The 21,967-nt window shown below is 42.4% G+C and overlaps 1 long non-coding RNA gene across 1 annotated transcript in view; it reads left to right on the forward strand.

Moving 5' to 3' along the window:
- The window catches only part of LOC112533299, a 36,510-nt gene extending 22,343 nt beyond the window's left edge, over positions 1–14,167 (forward strand). Inside the window, exon 3 of the long non-coding RNA XR_003077309.3 lies at positions 12,042–14,167. This is a non-coding gene — a long non-coding RNA (uncharacterized LOC112533299). The remainder of the gene's footprint in view (positions 1–12,041) is intronic.
- Positions 14,168–21,967: the final 7,800 nt, after the last annotated feature.

Below are 21,967 nucleotides of genomic sequence, written 5' to 3' on the forward strand. Positions count from 1 at the left end.
CTAAAGAAATTAACTGGTTAGAGTCTGACATACATTTTCATGAGGAAAGAGGTTACCAAACTCAAGAAGTGCTGCTTTGAACTGCTACTGTGTGAGCCCCGGCAATCAAAGCACAGCGCTTTCTTAACGCAGTGGTCATCATTAAGACCCACAGAACAGCCAAAATCTTGCCTTTTCCTACTCTTTACCATAAAAAGCTCAGTGGATTGTTATAGTGCCAGTATCACAGTTCATTTATATTCCAATGCACCCTGCTTTTGGTGTGACCTAAGATACGTAAAACGCTGTACTAGCAATTTCAATATTTTCTTAATTGATACATTCCCTCAGAGTCATTCTGCACCACTGGAGCAGATCAAAGAGGATTGGCTTTCACTCTCAATCCTGCAGCAGAGCCAGAAGCATCCTAATTCCAAGCAGCACAGGAAGATTTCTTAAACACCATCATTTGCATTTTCCTGAGAGCTCAGCTATCAAAACACACTGTTCCCTTCGCTCTCTCTTTTCCTCTTCCCCCATGAACTGTTTCATTGTCTATTTACTTCACCTGATGTTTTCCACTTGTGGTGTTATCTTCCTATTTTTTATATTATTTTTTTTTTCCACACTGTGCTATTGCTTCAATCTCTCTCCTTCCTGCATGCAAATCCCTTCTATTCCTATCTGTTGCCTTGGTCCCATGTCATTCTCTTGCAGCCTCTCCCTCCTTTTAGTCTACCTCTCCATTTTTTGCCCCATAGGTCTTCATTGTCTATCCCTGTTTTCCTTTTCACCAGAGCACAGGAAAGGAAGAACACTGTGATGAGTTCAGCCTCTCTCACACCTGAAGGCCCTGTGAGAACTGGTGTCCCTCTGTGCTGCAGCCTTGCAGACATATTGCTGCTCAGTCCCTGCCCAGAGCATTTGCAGTCCTTTCCTTAGAGAAGGATTTCAAAGGCTCAAATAGGACTTACACCACTTGCCTCGCACCAACTGTTCTCTTGACAGTCGCCTGCTAAATGCACAAACTGCTGGTGGGGTGGAGAGGCTTGTTCAGAAACACAGCCTGCGGATATGGAACAAGGGATGGGAAATAATTGCTCACCCTCTAGTCTTGTGCATTAATGGTACAAAAATGAACCAAGAAAATGAAGCAGCATTTGCAATTAGCCTCACAATATGTGCAACAGTCTGGATGTTTAAGTAATAAAGCAACCTATATTTCCTCTCTGGGCAGCTCCTCTTAAGCTGGTGGTTTAACTGCAGGCAATCTTACAATTAAATCCTTCTGAGGCTGATGAGACATTCAGAAGGTCTGCATTATCGTGTCCTCCCCTCAAGAGAGTGCACTTTATTCTGACCTCCTGCTACGCCAGAGATTTCAGCTTTTATAATTAATAATGCCCCGAAGCAATTTCATCTCTAGGACCCCAGACCCTCCATATCAGCTCCAAAACCAACTTTTTACACGGGCAGATAGTGATAGGACAAGGGGGGATGGTTTTAAACTAAAGGGAGGGATAATTAGTTTAGATATCTAGGGGAAACTTTTCATTGAGAGAGTGGAAAACCTGCTGCAGTGAGGCAATGGCACAGGCTGCCTGGAGAAGCTGTGGGGCAGCCTGAGCAGATGCTTGACTTAGTGGTTGGCAACCCTGCCCACAGCAGGGTGTTGGAACTGGTTGAACTTTGAGATCCCTTCCAACCTGAGAACCGTGATTGTATGAGTCTATGAAATACCTGCTCCTGGTGCAGGCAGCGCCAGGCCTGTGCCTGTGCCACACTCCAGGCACTTGGCTCCTCTCCTCTGGCTGCTCCTTGCAGGTGCTGGAAGCGGCCCAGATGCGCTGTGGCCAATTAACATCGATTTCTTCAAATGCAGTAGAATTCTGCTAAAAATGGTGTCATTTCACACGTGGTCAAAGCCTCTCAGAGAGCAGCCCTTGCATAGATGAATTCATGTAGAAAGACGAGCAGTGATCAGCATTTCTAGTGTACTTTTGTTGATAATGAGCCATTTTAGTTTCTGATGTAATTCTGTTATAAGACTCATTCAAACCAACTGTGTTCAGCCCCAACGCTGTGATTCTTGGTGGCCCCAGCAGTGTTTCAGCACAGTGGGGCTGCCTTTGAGTTCTCTTTTGGCTTTCCCTCCTGCTAACACGAGCTCAGAGGAAGCAGACCTGCAGGGCTGGAGTGTATTTGTGTATCTTCCCAGCCGGCACACGAATGCTGGAGCCCATTCAGAACAGAAATGTCAGGCGCAGCAGGAATTAGTCTGGTGTGTGGGTGGGTGAGTTCAGGCATGGAAATCAAACATGGGCACCGGAAGCACCTCCTGGTAATGGGTTGGGGCTCAGCCCGCAGCTGGAGCTGTAGGTCAGCCTGTCCCGGCGGCACAGTGCTGACCATCAGGCACGACACTCCTTTTGCTAACTTTTAACCCCGCTATACAGGGTATTCTGATGGGTTCACTTTAGGGATTTAAAGAGTGTGAAAACAACATCTGGATTCCCATCTAAGATATATGGAAAAGATGCGAAATAAGTGAATTCCTCATAACTTCTTCTTACTTCCTTCAAAGTGAGAAGAAACCACATTTGTATATTTGAACTCTGAAATGTAAGGAGGCAGTCCGGCCCCTGGTGTTTCGCTGCTATTTATTTTTAATAATGAAAGCAAACGAGAAATGTAAAGCATCTGCTAAGCATGCAAGCACCTTTTAAATGTGCTCACTTCACCTGCAAGACAAAGAGCAGCAGCTTCTCCCCACTCTCAGCCAGAAGTACAGTAAATTCTGGAGGAGGATAAACCTACCAAATTTCTGCCAAACTTCTTAAAATGCTGCATTACTTTACAAGGAAATGTGATGTAAGCTTTCTGAAAATCAAAAAAAAAACAAGTCAAAGATGTACTGTTTTTACAAAGGCCCGGCTCTGCTTCCTCCTTGTTTCATAACACATCTCTGTGCACCATTTCATATAAAACCTGGTCTGACAAAACTCTCTGGGACTGATGCTCTGTCTTTCTGCTGCTCTTAATGGGCCATGACTGGCTGTGACACTTACATGAAAGAGTTTCAGTAATGAAGATTGCTGTGGAAGTGAAAGATTATGTAAGGATAGAAGACTTCCTGATGAGGGTTTCAAAAACCTCTATACATCAAAATAAGAAGTCCACCTTTATGCAAGCATTACGTAGGCAAATGTTGACAAAACTCTTCAAGGAAAACATCAGAAATATGAATCAGCAGCAGTCATTTTATACACTACAGCACAGGCAGATGCAACTGTTCCTAGCTAGTATCTATTCCCCAGTGAATTAGTTACTGCATACATCACTGCTAATAGCTTGGCACACATCAAAGGCAACACCGAGGTTACACCATCAGCCCATATACATGGCAACAGGAACACAAGTCTCAAGCCAAAAATGTAAGGTCATTTAGTACTCTGCCTCCTTTCCCTCTCATGTCAGTAGCAGCCCCAGGAAAGACTTCATGGAAAGCTACTATTTGATTTGGAAGCCTTCCCTTCTTCCCAGGTCTCTCACGGCATCAATGTAAGGCAGGGGAACCACGGCCAGCTTCCTACAGCCCTCCTGAGATGTGTCCCCAGGTCCTTGCTCTGGGTGTCTGACCCTGCTCTCCACGGGAACCTTCCTGTACCGAGGTGAGCAGTGCTGTGTCAGCTCTTTGGATTTCTGTGGTGTCCCTTCCACATGTGATTCAGAACCACAGTCTACCCACATACATCATCTATATAACCACGCAATCCTGTTTTTGTTATCCCTGCTGTTCCTCCCACCTTTCTTCCTCATGTCATTAGCTTATTGCATGTCAGCCACAAGGAGACTATAAATCCTGCGGGACTTCTTACACTTCAGTATCTTCCTGCTTAATGGCCACTAGCAGAACACAAATAGTTGTTACAGAACAGGCTTCAACAGCTGGGACAAATAAGATACATATGTGCAGTTTCAGCCCCTAAGGTCTGTTTGACCTAGAAACCCATATTCACTTCAAGCAATTACTCTTGCGTTTTCTGCTTTAGGTCAGAAATGAAGATGAATCAAACTATAAGGAAATACAATTAAAAAAAAAAAAAAGCACCATGATAATTTGATGATCTGACCATCTGGTATGCTGCCATTCTGTTTCCTGGTTAATTGATAGGTGATTAAAATCCAAGAATCGAAGAAAAAAATATCTGTTTATTTCTCTACCAGTGAAACTCCTTTAAAGGAAAGCCATTCATATATTACTAATACCTTGTGATAGTTTTCCATAGACTGGAAGCTTTCCAACATACTTCATATTTTCAGGCTTAAGTGAGATACATATGAACTATAAGAGGTGAGACCCCAAGAAAGCATGCAGAGCCCTCCAGCTCTGGCTTTGCAACACTAAGAGTTGAATGCGCAGTCTGAGGAGAGTGATCCAAGGAAATGGAAGTGGGTATGTCTACATGGTGGGTGGGACTGAAGTCTCTGATCGAGCTCCAAACACCCACCTAACTGGCTGGGCTTGGGACATGCATTGAGCTGTGCACACCCACATCAATGTGAGATATCCTATCTGTTTCAGCCTGTTGTTGAACACAACACAACACAACGCTGCTTCTCTGCATTAGCTGGAGCCTGTTTCCCTGACATGGGCCATGTGGCCTTCCAATAGTGCATAGGGCTCTATGAAACCAGTGACAGAGGATCTGGACCAGACACGTACCCAAATGCATATCCCTGCCGCTTACGCAGTAGAGGAAATTGCTTGCTCCACATTAAACAGTGCAACGCTAACTAAGAAAGAATGTTAATCAGGAGAAAAATAAGGTGTGATGAAGGACCATCCTGACCCATCCTTGGGCTTTCTACTCACTCAAAGATGCTTCCACATATAAAACACCCTGGCAAAGTTCTCCCTGAGGCCAGAGTTAGTGAACACAGTGCTCTGTCTGAATGTCCAGCATGGCCTGGACACCTCAGAGTACCTCAGGTCCAACTCACAACTCAGCCTCCTGATAGGAAGAGCATTTCCTCAAGGGAGTACAGCTGTGTATACAGGATGTCATGACCAGGGAGACTTGGTAACTACGGTCACCCTAACTTTGAGTGTGCAGTCTCACATCTCTTCCTTCCCAAAAGGGTACTCTGGTCATCAGGCCACAGGTAAATTCTGCTGAAGTCTCGAACACATCAAATCAGCCTGTGTTCAATAGTCAATAGGGCAAGAAATCTCATCAGCAAGAGAGATACTGGTACTTAGAATATTTGCTACATGCCTTAAATGAACATATTGGAAATGACCTCCAAGATCATCTCATCCAACTGCCCACCTACTACCAGTATTTCCCCATAAAACCATGTCTCTTAGTATGACATCTAAACGTTTCTCGAACACCTCCAGGGACAGTGACTCAACAACCTCCCTGGGCAACCCATTCCAGTGCCTGACCACTCTTTTGGAGAATAAATTAATTTAATATAGAATTACTACATGCTCAAGAACAGCACCAGTAATCTATTTTACCATCATACTTTAAAGACAAGTTTTTGTTGTTGTTTTCCCCAATGGGCTTGTGCAGTATACAAGCATATTGGAGCTTGTAGCAATCTGCACATCTAATTGAACATGATCTGAAACAGGCTCTAGACATTAAGAAACAGAATTCCCTAGCAGCCCTTTGTCTAAATTTCAGCATGGGAATGAGCTATCAACGCCAGTATGCCTTTGGCATAGATTTCTTCTTCATTCAACATTTTCTTCTTTGCTCAATGTACTTACCTAACCAGCTGCAAACCTCCCCAGAGTCGAAACCATGACAATGAGTCATTCTAACACACTCTCCAGCTCTTTACCTGGAAATCTGGCAGGCTTGTTGATGGGACAGCATCAAATCTGTTTCAGCTCCCTTCCCTTGACGTCCTTTAACCTGTTCTGCTATGGTCTAATTTTACTCTGTTTTACACTCAGGAATTATTGCTCAGAAGTGATGTGAGCTAATGGTAATGACAAAGATCTCTAGTAGGAGAGAAAGCAAACTAAGCAAATAGCAAAGCCCAAACACCTCCTTGTGCTGAAGACTGAGCTTTAATAAATGGAGACTGTTTGCAGGGCGGTGACATATGGGCAGTCCCAGTTGCAGGGCTACTGGCGCTGCTGGAGACACTCACCCTGTAACTGTGTCTTGCATGGCCTGGTGAGCAGTGCTGCAAAGTCAGTGATGTCCCAGCTGCTCACAGGCAACCCCAGAGTATTTCCAGCTGCCCATACACCAGCAGCAAAGCAGAAAGCTGGGGCTGCCATACTGTCAGCCACTCCAAGCCTCCACGTCTTGCCTCAGTGTTCCCAAGGCCCCGTTCTGACATTAAAATCCATGGTAGAGGTTCTCCATTAGGAAATTCTCTGTACCAAGATTTCTACTATGGACAGAAATAAGACTGCTGTAGACTGACATTCTGAACAGCACCAGCCACACTCAGTGCTGATGCTGGGGATCCAGGTGTGCTATGGTGGACTCTGTGCACAGGTCCACAGGCAGCACAGCTGAAGGGGCATCACCCGCCCCCCTGTCCAGCTGTGGGACACATCATTGCTTTCCATCCTGCTGTTTTTATGGGGTGAGGAGATGCCATCTGCACGCTCATCTGAACTCTAATTAGGCGAAAGATAAGAAGTCTGCAGCTTTCACCCTGAAGGCATCTACAGTCCTAGAAGGTCACAGAATCACAAATCAAGATCTTGTGCTGGCTTTCAGCACAGGGTCAGCTTTACGCCTTTAGGCAATAAAAGCATTCAGTAGAAGTAAGCATGCTCTTACTGATGTTAAACTTCCAAGAATTACAGTCACACATACGCCTCATTTTTTGCTGATTAGACCCACAGAGACAGCACTTACTTAGGAGGAAGGAGAACTGCATATTGCCCTTGCAGCACCTGACCCAGTGCTGTGCACGCTGTGCTGCCCTTCATGTCACAACGCCATGCTTTTCCACCCAGTAGGGCAACTGCTGCCATTTCATATATTAAACCACGTGCTTAACATTTATAGGTCATTTTGTCCTCATCTGCATTATAATTTTGATGCGCACCATGAATGCAAAATGAGTTTCACTTCTCCCTATGCCTTTGGTTTATTGCATTTACATAAAACTGTCGAACATTTATGAGGATTTTTATAACTTTATTAAATGAATTTCTTCAGCCACCAAGGAGATGACATTTCCACAGTAGCTCTGTTATTTCCCAAACCCTATTTTCTGGTATCTTTGGCCTCACTGAAGTGGCACATTTTTCATTAAACTTAGCAGTACATAAAGCCATTAAGGTGACAGTAGTGTGCCATTATAGCTGCTGTAGTAGCGCTGATAGTGACTTCACCCTTGGGTCATTTGAAGCAGTTATTAAGTAAAGCGTCGAGAGATATCGAATAACTTTGAAAACTTTAAATTGCCTTGCTGTAAGCACCTCTTCTCTGCAGAGCACAGAAAGTTATACAAGTAGTTCAACTCATCTGGAAAACAAGAGCTATCAAACATTAAAACCAGCACAGCCAAAAATGTTAAGACAACCTTTCCTTCCCCTCTAGTATTCTTCATAAGCTGAGTATTTTTTCACTCCTTGCAGCACGTATCCGTTCTGATTTTTGTCTGCTTTAGAGACTAAACTTGCCTGAGGGCCCTGCTGATCTCCCTGCATGTCACAGCTGTCACCACAGTCACAGTCATCCTGATCCCGCAGGGAAATGCTGGGTGCAGAAGCAACAAACAAGTGGGATGCAGTCTGCTAGCAACATAAGCCTGTGTATTTCCTTCCCTCCACAACAGATTCCTCCAAGTGTCTCCTCTGCCCTCCTGCTCTAATCTGACAAGTGCTGAAGTGCTGTAGAGATGGATTCATGTACAGAAGTGTGCTGGGTGTCCTGGCAGATGGGCTTCTCCAGTGATGCTGGAGGTCTTGGGGGCAAATGTCGTCACAGTGGGGAAGAGCTGAGCTGTTGTGAGCAGCTGAAGAAGCAGACACATACCAACGCCTACTGTACAGGTGCGCCAGTGCAGTGGACTTTAATGGTTTTTTCTTTATAACCAACATGTTATATCCTGAAAAAAAATCACTCAAAAAAACTAGAGAACATTCAAAATTTGGGAAGATGAAGGTTGTCAACATAGTTGTCACTACAAACTTAAAACAGGTCTTTCAGACCCTGATACTTCTACCAAAAGATGGTGATTTCATTTCACTCTTGTGAGCTACAATGCTCAGTTTCTTCTCCTCCTTCTGTTGAAATTCTTGTCCTCAGTGCTGTGAGTGTGATTTTCCACAGACTATGTTGTGAACAGTGCTATGTAGCTGAGAATTTGCTCATTTAATATAGTGTTACCATGCTCCTTAGATCTGTTGTAGTTTCCATGGAAATAAACAGGAGGTATTACTTTCGGAGCAACCTACAGTATATATCCATATGTACGCTATATATGTTGCACACAATTATATACATGCATATCTATGGAAAAAGGAGGCAAGAATACAGATTTTTGCCTTCCACAGCGTCAGCAGTGTTTAGGATAGTTACTGTGCTGCCTATCTATTCAAACATATTACATGTCTTTCATGTAAGCTGGCTTGCCATCAGCACTGCTCCCTTCAGCTGGCTCAAGTACTGTACATACTGCTATTGTTTGTAGTTTTAAAACAAAAGCTATATATTTTTATGACTTTCCTGAACACTCAGCTCCAGGGTTCACCGGAAGAACTCTGCTTATTCTCTTTTTTTTCTTTTCTTCCTTCCTTTCTTCTCTAAAATAACCTTCAAGACCTTTGGCTACAAAAACATGAGCTATACAAAAGACCTCAAATAACAGAAAGCAATTAAAGTTCTTATTATCTTTGTAAGATCTCTGGGTTTGAGTCACCCGATTCATCATTTTTCAATGCTTCCAATGAGCAAAAATAGAAGCGTGTTATTTTATTGGCAGTTCCTGTTTAGAGAACTTTGTTTACTAACTACCAATTACTTGATCATTTCTTCTGTATCCTTCCTTAATGAGAATAAAGGTCTCATTATTCTGTCTCTGTAGCTAGAGTGGTTTAAATAATTACTTTGGGCATTACATTTGCTGCTAACAACTTGTCTAGCACTGTATATTTCTTTTCAATTCAAGCTTTTTATTTGGTATATCACTATTGATTTGGTCAGAAATGAGTAGTTTTTAAAGGTGTTGATTAATATAAGAGCTTCTTTGTGACCATTTACTCCACGACAGAACTTTTACCTTGCATATCTCCTGCCTTTACCAATTCTCAGTGTGCATTTTAAGAGGCAGTACATAGCTTTCTCCATGAGCATTATGTCTTTTTTTTTTCTAAAACTGTTCTTTCAAAGGCCAGTCACAGACAAGAGCAAGTCTTACTCTGATTGACAGAGCATAATCTGTTTCATATTGCTGAGATCAGTCCAGCTAATTTATTGCATCTTGTTTACAGTCTGAAAGAGACCAAGACTTTCTCATATCAGTCTTCCCAGCAGTTTCTAAAAGGTGCTGTTGATTGCTCTTTAACTTCTGCTTAAATAATACTCAGCCATCTCTGAAGCATTTTCAAATGGAGAATATTCCTGAAAGCAGTTAAGACTCAACAGTGTCTTTTCATTGCACAGAATGACATAAATCATAAATGGGGAGTGAAGACACCTTTAAGCTTTATGATTTCTTTAGATGGGTTTGCCTGACACCTGTTTAAATTGAACATCAGTGTTCTTCAGAGTGAATGCCAATTCCTCCCACAAGCCTTCATATGGATATTACAGGGAAAACAGTAGTTTAAATTCACAATTAGAAGATTCCAGAAGAAAAAGAAAAAAGTGAGTTAGCATCATGCACAGACCACGAGCAGTCATTGCATGAAATCAGCTTTAAATACTCTACAGATATGCAATCAGAGTAACTGAAGCAGTATATGTGCAGCACAGGGGATTTCAGTGTGCCCTGGACACGACCTGTGGCACTTGGTGCACCACACAAGGGACAGGGAGATATTTCAGGCCAAAGCCGCACTGACCTCCTTCTTTCAGAAACATGCTGGCTGTTCCCTCAAATTAAGAGGTCTTTGCTCACAGCACCATAATTACCTCTAGCTCATTAGCGTACACCAGAAAGTGTTAGTTCGGATCGAGACAGATATCCTCTTCCAGGTCCTGTGGTGCTGATGAAAGAAGCTGCCTTTCCCAGGCTGGTCCGAAAGGTCACTGCTGCTCTCTTGCCCGAGGTCACTGTTCCCTCACTGTTACCAGTACAAGGACCCCTCGTACTCTTTGGTGAAGATGGCTGGGGTTCAACAGGAGCCAGAAGTTTAAACTTTGCTTGTGAAGAATATTTGAAATAAGAAAGAGAAACAAGAACATGTAACTCCAAATACAATTTGCAGGCATAAACTTGTCCATGATTTCCGTCGTACAAGGTCACACAGAGCCACACAGACACTTGGGCCCCTCTGCTTGAAGGTCGAGGTCATCTAAGAGATTGCTATTGTGATTGAATTAGGTCGGATGTATCAAATATTTATGTTATTTGTGTCTAGACAACCCTCACAGTGCTCAGATACACATGTACTTTCAGAGAACTCGCTGATTCAACAGCCCGTCTCGCTTGGGTTTCATTGTTCTCAATGGCGATATGAAACGCGAACAAAATTTGGCCTCCAAGCTCTTTACTGATAAGAACAAGTGAGAAAAGGAAGAAACAAATGAAACTGGAGGTTGAAACTGTGGAGGCTGCTTGAAAGGCAAATTGAATCGTACAGCCCCACCATGAGTCAGCAGAACATTATTGATATGAAAATTCACATGTGCTGCCTGACATCGTCTCTTGAAATCAATACAATTAATTCAAATATTTTCTGGAGCAGATGTGCATCTGGATAAGTACGCACTGGTTGTCTGCACAGTTCAGATAACAACACAGAAACAAATCTAACACAGCTGCCATGCGCTGAACTCCCTGATGCAGGTAGAATCTCCTTGCCCAAAGAACAGAGATCAAAGTTATGGGATAAATCCCACAAATCCAGTAGTGCCGCTTACACGTATAAAGTGCCATCTTTAGGGAGTTCTGTTGAATCTTGGTTTTATTATTTACTTACAATGTACATATGACTCACTTTTGTAATGGAAACTAACTGAAGGGGGTCTAATTGTTTAAAATATCTTCTATCATCTTCAGAAGTCTTAGAAGGTGGGATGCGAAGACAACCCTTTCTCTGCACATTTATCAGCATGTGGCTCTGCTCAAACTGCATTTGCATGCAATGTACTTGAAGTTTTTTAATCTCAGTTGGTCCAGTGAAGCCAGCAAAGTCCTTTTGGATTTCCCTGCTGTAAACATTGTCCCAGTCTTATATCAGGACCCAAGATTCAATAAAAATAAGTTGCCAGCTATATGGAAGTTTTACATGTATAGCAAGAAAAGCAAAGGAATGAAGGTAACAGATTATTTGGAGATGTAGAAACAAGAGAACTAAAGAAATAGAAGCAAGTGTGATTGTTTAGACATGCAGAGGAATTTTATTTATTTATTTATTTATTTATTTATTTATTGAAATTTCATTGAATTAATGGGATCTAATGCATCCTTCAAACATTTTGTGGCATAAAGAAGAATGCCCAGAGGTGTTGTGGATGCACCATCCCTGGAAGTGTTCAAGCCTAGGTTGGATAGTGCTTTCAGCAGCCTGGTCTAGTGTAAGCTGTCATTGCCCATAGCAGTGGAGTTGGAACTAGATGATATATAAGGTCCCTTTTTTAACACAAACTTAGTCCACGATTCTATGACAAGTGTATGCGTATGAGCCCTTTAGAACATCTTTATTAGTTTTCTTTCCAGTACAGTTATAGCACTGAGATATCTAAATCTCAATTAGCGAATAGATCCATGACCTTTATGGACATCAGTTTTGGAATTCATAATGAAAGAATCCAGAGCATCTCTTAGCCATGCCTAGACAACTGACGTGTTTATGAAAATCTGCTGTGTGTCTAACACTTCTGCTGCAATCATTTATTGTTTTTCAGCAAGGAGCTGAACCTTGAGGAAGCCCATCAAGATCACAAGTCATTGTTAAATAATATTTATTTTGAAAAAGAAAAAAAAGGACCTTAGCATTGTAAGCTGTAACTGCCTCCTTGGAAATAGGAGAAATGCTGAAATCCAAAGCACAGCAAAGCTGAGGGTTGTAGACTTGCTACCTTCAACTGTTTTTGAATTAAACTGCCTGGTGATCCCAATCATAATATCTACAACCACCGTTCAGGGGAAAATCAGAACAAATGAAGTCAGACCATTTACAGCAATTCAGAACCCACATATGCTCAGACATTTCCGTTCCATCTCCACTTTTCTCCAGTGACAACATTTGGGGTGATTTCTTAAGATCTCTACCTACAGCACTGGTACAAGTTCCACAATGATGTCATTGGCACTGAACAGCCAACGGAAATGAGCAGTTAATTATCTTATAAAAGAAATTTTGTCTTCAGTAGAGCTGCTTGATTTATCCAACAAAATTGAAAAAAGAGAAAAAATACATTCTCATATCACTAGGCCGGGGTTGCTAGTACAAGCTAAAGTGATCAAGGCCAGTAACATGACTGTCTTTGAAAGTAAACCAATCCTCATAAAAGCATCACTTGTGCATCTTTTTTTTTTTTTGTGCTCACTTCAGAAATGAGCAAAATTCAGAGGGGAAGGAACTAATAGTATCTAATCCTGTGTCCCCCTTTTTTTTCCTTTATGTTCATTTTCCAGCAGGGGAAGCAAGCTGACCAAGGGGCTAACAGGATACAAGTTCCTTGCTCTAAATTCTGGGAAAGGAGTTAAGTGAGTGAGATGTCACTACCCTCTTCATATTCAACCACTGAGTGCTCTTGGGATCACCTGTGGTCTGGACCAGTTTGTTTTTCAGTTTGTTTGTTTGCTATATTTGAAAATATATGAATGAGCAAGAATTTATTATAAAGGCCATACCTCAGGCTTTCTGCTAAAATGTAAGTCAGCAGAAGACAAAAAGCTGTCTTATTATCACTTGTTTAAGACAGTGTAAGAAGTAAATTGGATTGTGGAAAAAAAAAACTCACGAAACTAACCTAAATGGGTACTTTTTCCATTGACTATTGTATTTCATTGCCTTGTTTTTAAGTAAGTGAGCTCAAAGCAATATGTTTCCAGAAAGACCAGTCTGTCAGTACTGATCAGTGAACACCCTAGGAGGTTCATCTTTTGGTCACATGAGAAAACAAACAATATCATTATGATAAAGCTTCCTTGTAGGTCAAGGACATATAAAAGTACACTGACTATATATTGCTGTAGACTGGTAACAAAAGCAATCATAGTAATGACACATGCATTACTACCAAATGCTGAAGACAAGATGGAAGAGATGGCAGGGTGTGTTTGTTGTGTTTCTCTGAAGGGGTATAATGAAGATAACACAGGTTAAAAGGTGTTTCTCAAACTGTAAGAGTCATACATCTTTTAAGCAACAGACTATCAAGTGTGCAACTCTTGAAATATGTGAGGAACAAAGCACAGTATCAAAACTGCCATTACTGTCCTGCTGCATCAGCCAACTCGTAAATCTAACAGCAAGAAGGAAACTATTGCGATCAGCTGAGGTCAGTAAGAGCTCCATCATTTGTTTAAAGATGTACCTACCAAGTAGTAGGAGGAAATTACTAACGCTATTTGGATCTATTCACTAATAAAAGACAGCAGTACTGAAAAGAAATGAGGGTTGCACAGAGGACTGTGGAGTTTTATCACTTCTTGGCAAGAGTTGTATATATATGTCATATAACGTGGTAGTAGCAGCTCAGCTGCCCATTCTTCCATTAGATAAGGGCTATACTTGCCTCTCTATTGCACAGCCAGACTGCATCCTAAAAGACTGCATCCTAAATGACTGCTCAGATAGTTATTTCTACCTGCTTTATGGTCAGGGGCAACAAATTCCCAGTGATCATACAATGCATGAGAAGTTTCAAAAGCAATTTTTCTGTAGCACTGTTAATTCTGTGGTACACATGGAGCAAAACATAGATTAGATTTCTAACATGCAATTTATAATAGCAGACAAATAATAATCTTTTATTTTCAAAGATTTGAGAGCAAGCCATACAAGAATTAAAGGCTGAGCTGTGAAAGAAAAATGTGTTTTGGAATCCCTTCTTTATTAGTTAAGCTATCATTGTTACTTTTCAATTATAGTACAAACGTGCAGCATTCATAAAGCAAAACAATGCTGCAGAGTCTATTGATGGGATTAGATATAATGTGCCTCTATTTAGGCCCAGTCCTTCAAGATGTCAAGGTACCCCCAAGTCCCCCTGAAACTGTCTGACATAGCAAAACGGAGGGGATGAGAGATGTCAGAACAGCACAAATGATCAGATAATTCTGCCTTGAACAAGTATCTAGGTGTACTATGACCCTAAACAGTTCCACAGTCAGCAGCTTAAAATGACAGTGGGAGCTGAGAGCATTCAGCAATTGACAACATCTCCACATACAAAATATTCCACCCAGTGGTTTCCAATGTATGGGCCTCCAAAAATATTTGAATGTTCTTTTTAAGAGAACCTTGATAAGAGGAGAATCTATACAAGTATACTGTTGTATAACATGTAGATTTGCTTTCGACAGTAACTTTTCTTGAGCTTTTTGGCAGTGATCTGCAAATCCTCAAGAGTCTGGGGACCATGGGCAGAGGAACAGCTGTCAAGAAGGTATCACCAGCTGCTCACTACAAAGAGATCCAGAGAGAACGAAGACTCTCAGATGTGGTGTAGCCAAGCTGCTCTGCAGCTCCTGAATGCTTTGGTACTGCATATTTGGGAAAAGAGGGGGCTTTAAAGGCTACAAAGAAACATGTAGGAAGCTGCTAATGGCTGAACAAACCCAGTGAAGTTACAGCTCCTGTTGTACTCCAAGAGCTCTTCAAGGTGCCCAACCCACACCCCTACACTGGCCTTTCTTTTAGTAACACCAACAATAATTAATAATAGAAAAAATGACATTTCTGCTGTGTTATTTGGAGAGAGACAAGCTAAAGGGATAGACTTGACCTTTTACAGGAACGAGAAAGAAGAGCAACAGTTGGAAAAGAGAAATTCCTCGTCAAAAATGCTGAGGAGGACAGGAGGTGGGATGAGAAGTGAGAAGGAGTCCTCTGTTTCAGTAATACTGCCTTGTTGATCTTTCTTTCTTCCATCATGTGGTTTCTATTTTCTTGTATTAATCCGTGCTTCCCCTCCCAACATTTTTTCATGTGCCTGCCAGTTTGAGGTCAACAAGTACTAAGAATGGACTGAAAAGAATTTCCAGGATGTTTTTTGAGACTATTAATATCTTCAGCAGCTATTCAAGCAAACACGCTCCATGTTCATCGTACTTCAGTGCATAAGCTCAGCGCTGGAGGAAGTTAAGATCAGAGATTCTTCATGTTGCATACTGTACAGACAGTCAGATACACTGTGGAGTTTTTGAGATAAGATGGCACTTCCTGTGGGGCACTCAAAAAGAAAGAGACAATTCTGTGCTGATAAACAGGAACAGATTTCAAAGGCAAAGAAATTCCAGAAGCCACACTCAATGAGGGATTTTTAAGAGTTGCTACTTTCAACTCTTCCTAATTTTAAGGCACCTGACCACGCGGCAGGCATCCCTGAAGCCCTAAGCTGAGAGGTATTCCTCAACAATGCACAAGGAGGCTGACCTACCTCTTAGTGAGACCTGCAGAAGCCAGTCAGGCTGGGCGGACTGCCAAAAGCTAAGGATAGAGGTGGCACTTAAGGAAATGTGTAATTAAGCTTTATCAGTTCTTCACAGCGAAAGCCAAGAACAGTATCCACCACCCCAGCAATGTGGGGTGACTTGGCTGAGACTGGAAGGAGAAAGGTAGAGTAAAATCCATGATGCTGTGAGATACTCAAAGGAAAAGAAATCCAATCAGTGAGGTTCAGGACAATTCACCTTGAAATTACACCAAAGGCCTGCATAGGGCAGTCAGCCAACAGGATAATTAGCTGTTCCTCAAACATGGCAGAATACCTGAGTTTTGTATATCCCAATATGGTCCTCTAAGCAGTATGCTGGGCAAAATGGGAAGACACAGTTGGCCTTATTCCAAGTTGTATTATATGTGAGGTACCTGGTAGGTATGATCTGAGTATATTTAAAAAAAGAAAGAAGGGAAAAAAAGGGAGAGAAAAAATCAGGCCTGGAACATGAGAGAGGCCAGGAAGAAGATGATCTGGGAACCCCACTGAGGCCTGGGCATGAGGCAGCTTGAAGATGCCAGGTGTGGCTGCTTACACATGAACAGATGTCTTGCTTCCAAGGGGATTAAAATCTGACATTGAAGTGCCTAAATACAGGGACCAAAGTCTATTTTAGAGCTGATTTTTAAAAGCCAGTAGACTATATTTTTCAAGGAAGAGAGTAAAACTTGCATAGGAGGAAAGGAAGCACTATGCCAAATTTCAGAGCATTGTACGTGGATATAAATCACATGTTAGAGGGAGAACACGGGGGAATTAAGTGATGGAATTCACACACAGAATTTGTGCTTGATATAGTGTGCTAACTTGGGCTCCTGCAGACTGCAGCTTTTGAGCATCCAGAACTTTCCAGCATCTTAAGAAATGATGCAATGTATTTGTTGGGTGTTGGTTTTTGTTTTTGTTTTCCCCAAAGGCTTTGTATTGCATTTTCCTTATTGATTTTATGTTTCAAAGAGAAAATGCCAAAAGGCAAAAGGCCGCTTAGAAGGTACACTCAATTTATTTCTTGCCTCCTTTCAAAATGGGACAGGTTAGTAGACTGAAAAAATATGGACTTTTGCAGATTTATTTTTGAGATGCACAGTTATATCTGATTTTTATATAAGCATCAGCACATCCTCTCTGAGTTTCAGAAGCTTTCAGCCTCCTTGAAAATGTAGCCAAAGCCAAGGAGTGACCCAGTGCTATACCTGACATAGCAAGAGAAGACAGGCAATGAAGTGTGGCTCCCACAGAGAGAGCATTGCTGCAATATATTAAGCATCTGAGGATACAGCTGAATTCTTCCTCCTCAGTAGGAATTACAGCCCTTTCTTCTTGTCAGTTTTCCTGTAGCTGTAGCTCTACAGCACCACAGGCTTCTATACATTACACCAATTTACACCAGCTAAGAGCCTGGCTCAAGCAAAAGAGAAACAACAGAGGAATTTTTCTGGTTGTTGGCTGGCACCGTAGAAGATGGCAGTGCCATGGATAAAATACAATGCACTGCCATGGAGTAGTTGATAACTAGCTCTTTTATTATTATTATTATTATTGAGCATTACAGCTAGGTTTGCTGCCCATTTCCTCAGCAGTGCACATTTATTGAACACTGTTAATTGCAAGAGTAATTTCCCAGTTAAATGAGTATTGATTACATAAAACAAATAACCATGGTTCTGACCCTTTACTTAAGTGTCAGAACTTTATGTTCTTATTGACTTTTCAAGGAAGAGTGCATGCAGAGCAGATGGCTGCAGTGGTTGCAGTGGGGGACCCTGGCCTGGCAGAAATACAAAGCACATACATCCCAGCACAATGGAAAGGGCTGTGGTGCTGGGCTGTAGATTTGATTTGCTGGGCTTTCAACCAAACTCCTTTCCAGAGGGGTCCTGATCCCCTCTCCCACTTAATTCTACCTTATCTCACTCTGCATCTAAGCAGTGACTGTTCCAAGGGTTCTTGCTCCAGCTAGTCTGGTGCCATTGGAGATCTAATGGCATTTTTCTACTGCATGGAGATGTTTTCATTAACTGTGGTTTAATTCTAGCCAATGCTGTCATACAATCCCTACCTTCACTGGTAATTGCAGGCGAGTTAATATTGCATTTTCACTTCCTGTCTTTAAAAAGGAGACAACTGTATTGTTTCAAATTGCTCTGTGCATAGCACATTCCCCTCATAGTTTTGCAAAACCCAGGACAGCTTGTGAGACATGCTAAAGGTCAACATAAATATACTACCCATGGGATAAGCCTAGAACAGTGTCTCCATTGAAATGTTTGTGGTAAAGCTTTGGGCTTTGGTGTGTACGTGAGTACAAGTGTTCAGAGGAAGACTGGCAATAGCTATCATGTTTTGGAAGGAGGAAAGTGACAAAGCAGAGCTGGTGCTGTTGAGAGTGAATCTGGAATAGGTACAGAGGAACAGATTTTACATTTTCTAAGTGAATTTCTTGAAGGTACACTATGATCTTTCCTGTATAGACGATGTCATCAAGATGCCTGACATTAGAGTTGGAATGGTACTTCATTTCTGTCACCCATGATGGCCAATCACTTCCAAGGCTTGTGGTATCATTCACTGAGCTGCTCTGATTTATAGATGCAGTTAACTTTATTTTAGGCAGGTGATTGCTCATTCTGTTTCAGTGGCTTCCCATTACGAGATTCTGAAAGACCGCAATGGCTTTTTATGCTAATTGGACTCTGCTTCCTCAGATTCTCACACAAACATTTAGCACAAAGCACAGGCTGCTCTTTCCTCAGCCATCTGGCAGAGAAGCTGAAACCAACAATTTTCCGAGTCAAAAATCAGACATCTGAAAATAATGTTGATGTATTCTAACCCCTTTATATATAGTGAGAAACTCAAGAGGCAAGTTGGAAAATGAAGAACAGGCTGTAGGAAGAACACACTGTTCATCTTGCCCTTCAGCATCCCCCAACAAGCAGATTAAGGCTGCTAGATCAGGTTCACCCTCCCCTAGAAGAGCAATACTGCCTGCAGCCCAGCATCTGCTACAGCAAAGGTCAGGCGAGGGAGCTGGGGTTTTTTAATGGATTTATGCTGACAAGCAGAAATGAATCTGCAGAAGATTTTTCATCCCAGACTAGTCTCTAAATGAAAGACCATCTTCACACAACAGGTCACTGGAACAGAAGAATGTGTAAATTCTATCTGAATATCTCTCAGGCAAAAAGATTTAAAAATTACAATTAAGATTAGATAGTGGGGTCCTACTTGCTAGCAGAACTACTCAGAGTAGCAAGTATCTTGTGGGAGAAAGAAACCCAACCTACTGCATAGTATTTGTTCGCCTATCCCATAGTTCCTGTACATCACCACCCAAAAGGCTCATGGAGGAACAATTAGAGACAGTAACTCCTGCATTTCCAGCTTCCATCTGCTGCACTCCGTAAACATGTCAAACCAGTGCCACTGCATGCTAGCAAATGTAAGCTGCCAACCAAAGAAACCTGAAGGGTTAACTTCCCACTGAAGATGGTGGGGGTTTCAGTGTGCAGGGAACCTACTGGTACCTCTCCATTGTCATTGTACCGCTTCTTCACTAACAATAAGACAATTATTGAAAGGAAACAACACCCTCTTTGTCAACATGACTTTGCTGTTAGAATGGTTTTCATAGCTTAAAAAATGCTGGGCAAAATTGATCTCAGAGGAGGATATCATCCCTGTCCAGCCGGCAAGGATAGATTACCATCAGCTCTCAAAAGCAGCAGTGTATCTTTTCCAGCCCTGTGAGCCAAGCAGATGGATGCCTGGATGGACGGTGTGGGGGTAGCCATAGTAACCATCATCCCGTGAAGCTCCCACTCACATTTCTCTATCACAGCTGGGGAGAGAAGCCAAGAGCCTGCTGGGGTGCAGATATCCGGTCAGACCTTCAGCTCTCAGCTTCAGCTGGGGTTTCCATTCCTTTTCTGCAATGTTCTAATCTCACCTTGCTCATCTACACTTTACAGATCACAAATAAGACCCAGTCCCTGGGGATGACACCTTGTGTGAGCGGCTTCCCCAGCCTGGCAGCCCACATCATGAGGGGATATGTACTGGCCACTTTCTCCCCCAGCCAGCAGCAGGAAGCCCACACCTCCTCGAAGCAAGACAAACACCCCTATCTCAGCTCTGTCTCATTTGAATACAACTAGGCTGCTGCACCTGGGCTATCCAGTTCACAGCCTGCACAGCCCAGCACCCAGCATTCATCAAGAAGCACAGAGTGACATGCAGCTTTGTTCTGTACCCGTCCCCATGGGGCTGCTCTGTTAATAACTGAGGATGCTATCCATCCACATCTTGCAATTTAGGCTTTATCATTATTTCTATGAAGAACAAAAGTCTAATCTCAGTAACATTTAGTGATACCTGAGGCAGCTCTTCTTATCTCTCTCAATGCACCCTGAAAGGCTGGAAAACATTTTAACACATGACTTTTGAAAAGCAAATATAACAACAGACATTAAGGTGGGCTACCAAAGCCCGCATCCATCTGAGAACCACAGAACAGGAGAGGCTGGAAGGGGCCCTCATCACTGTTATTTTATGTAAGCTGTACTTTATTGAATATGAGAATATTATGTGAGATATTGTTGAAAGCCTTGCTAAAGGCAAGAAGAATATACTGCTCTCTCCTCATTCACTGAACCATCAGTTCACTGAAGGGGGCTACCGGGTTGGTCAGGCGTAAATCCATGCTCACTGCTCCCAGTCACCCTCTTATCCTCATTATATTTGGAAATGATTCCCGGAATGATTTGCTCTATCGCCTTCCTAGGTATCAAGGCGACTGGCATGTAGTTCTCCAGATCCTCTCTGTTGTCCTTCCTGAAGACAGACCAGCCATCTGCATTATTCCTGTCCTCAGCAACCACCCTCACTGGCCATGATTGAGAATGGCCTCACAATGACACTGGCAGTTCCATCAGCACTCATGGGTGCATCCCATTGGATCCCTTGGTCTTGCGTGCATCCAAATGGTCTAAATGTCCCCTATCTAATCCTTTACACCAACAATAATAAGTATTGCTTGCTCCAGGCTTTCCCTCTGCTCTCTGGAACCTGGAATTCTTGAAGGTAAGTCTTACCCACGAATACCAAGTGAGTAAATATGTGGAAATCTGTGGGTGTCTCCCAGCTTCATATTGCAAACATGCTTGAATTGACAAGTGTTTTCTTTGTTCAGAGACCTCCTGAAAACTTTTACCTAATTTATAATTATATAAAGTAATTGCCAGTGACTACTGTTGACCTGGTCAACCTTCAGGAGCTTAATTAGCACAGCAGTCACCTGGAGGCAGTCAGTATTGCTCTGTGCAGCTCCACCTTCCAAGCAGCTCTTTCATTCTTGGGTCTTAGCCAAAGTAAAATTAAAGCATTTCCCATTTAGTTTTCCTAACTGTGAGAACTTGGTAATTTAAAGCTCGAAGATAATGAGTAGATTAGTTTAAACAGCCTGTTTTGAACAGCCTAATCCAACTGTTCACAGCATACAACTTAAAATACCATTGACTTTATTAGCATGTGCTGCAAGAGCTGCCATCAATTAACGAATGCCTTCCAGTTGTCATTTCCTTCCTTCTTGCCTTTGTGAAAATCCGGAATTGGCTAAAATATGCCAGTTTTACAAATGGGGAGAGAGCAGGTACAGGGGTTTGAAATCCACACACCACCCTCCCATAGAGTAGCAGACATCCCTCCTATCAATGCGTACATCCCAGCGACCGCTGTCCACAGGGAACCAGAATTAGGCAAACAACTGAAGGCTGAGATTTCTTCCTGTATTTACTTCACCAGGCACACATCTGAAGTTAAGCCCATTCACACGTTAGAGAAATGGTGCTTTTTTGCCTTACTCTTTGCTCCTTCCTCTCCCTGCTTCACCTGGGTCTGGCTAAATTACATGCACAGGAGTATTAAGCAAAAAGCACTGCAGAAAAGCTTACAAAGAAATGAATAATTCTGTATTCATAGCAGGGTTTGAATAATGTGCCTAGAACCACACGCTGGGAGAGGAGGAGAAAACCAAATATTGAACAGCTGCTCATTAGAAAAGCACGAGCCATCCTGAGCCTGGAAGGCACAGGCATTGTGGGGGCGAAGCACTGCGTGACCGCGTAATTAAAGGCTCTAACAGAGTGTCCCAGGGGGCTGCA

This window comes from Gallus gallus, chromosome 1, assembly GCF_016699485.2.
Source record: "Gallus gallus isolate bGalGal1 chromosome 1, bGalGal1.mat.broiler.GRCg7b, whole genome shotgun sequence".
In the NCBI taxonomy this organism is placed as follows: Eukaryota; Metazoa; Chordata; class Aves; order Galliformes; family Phasianidae; genus Gallus; species Gallus gallus.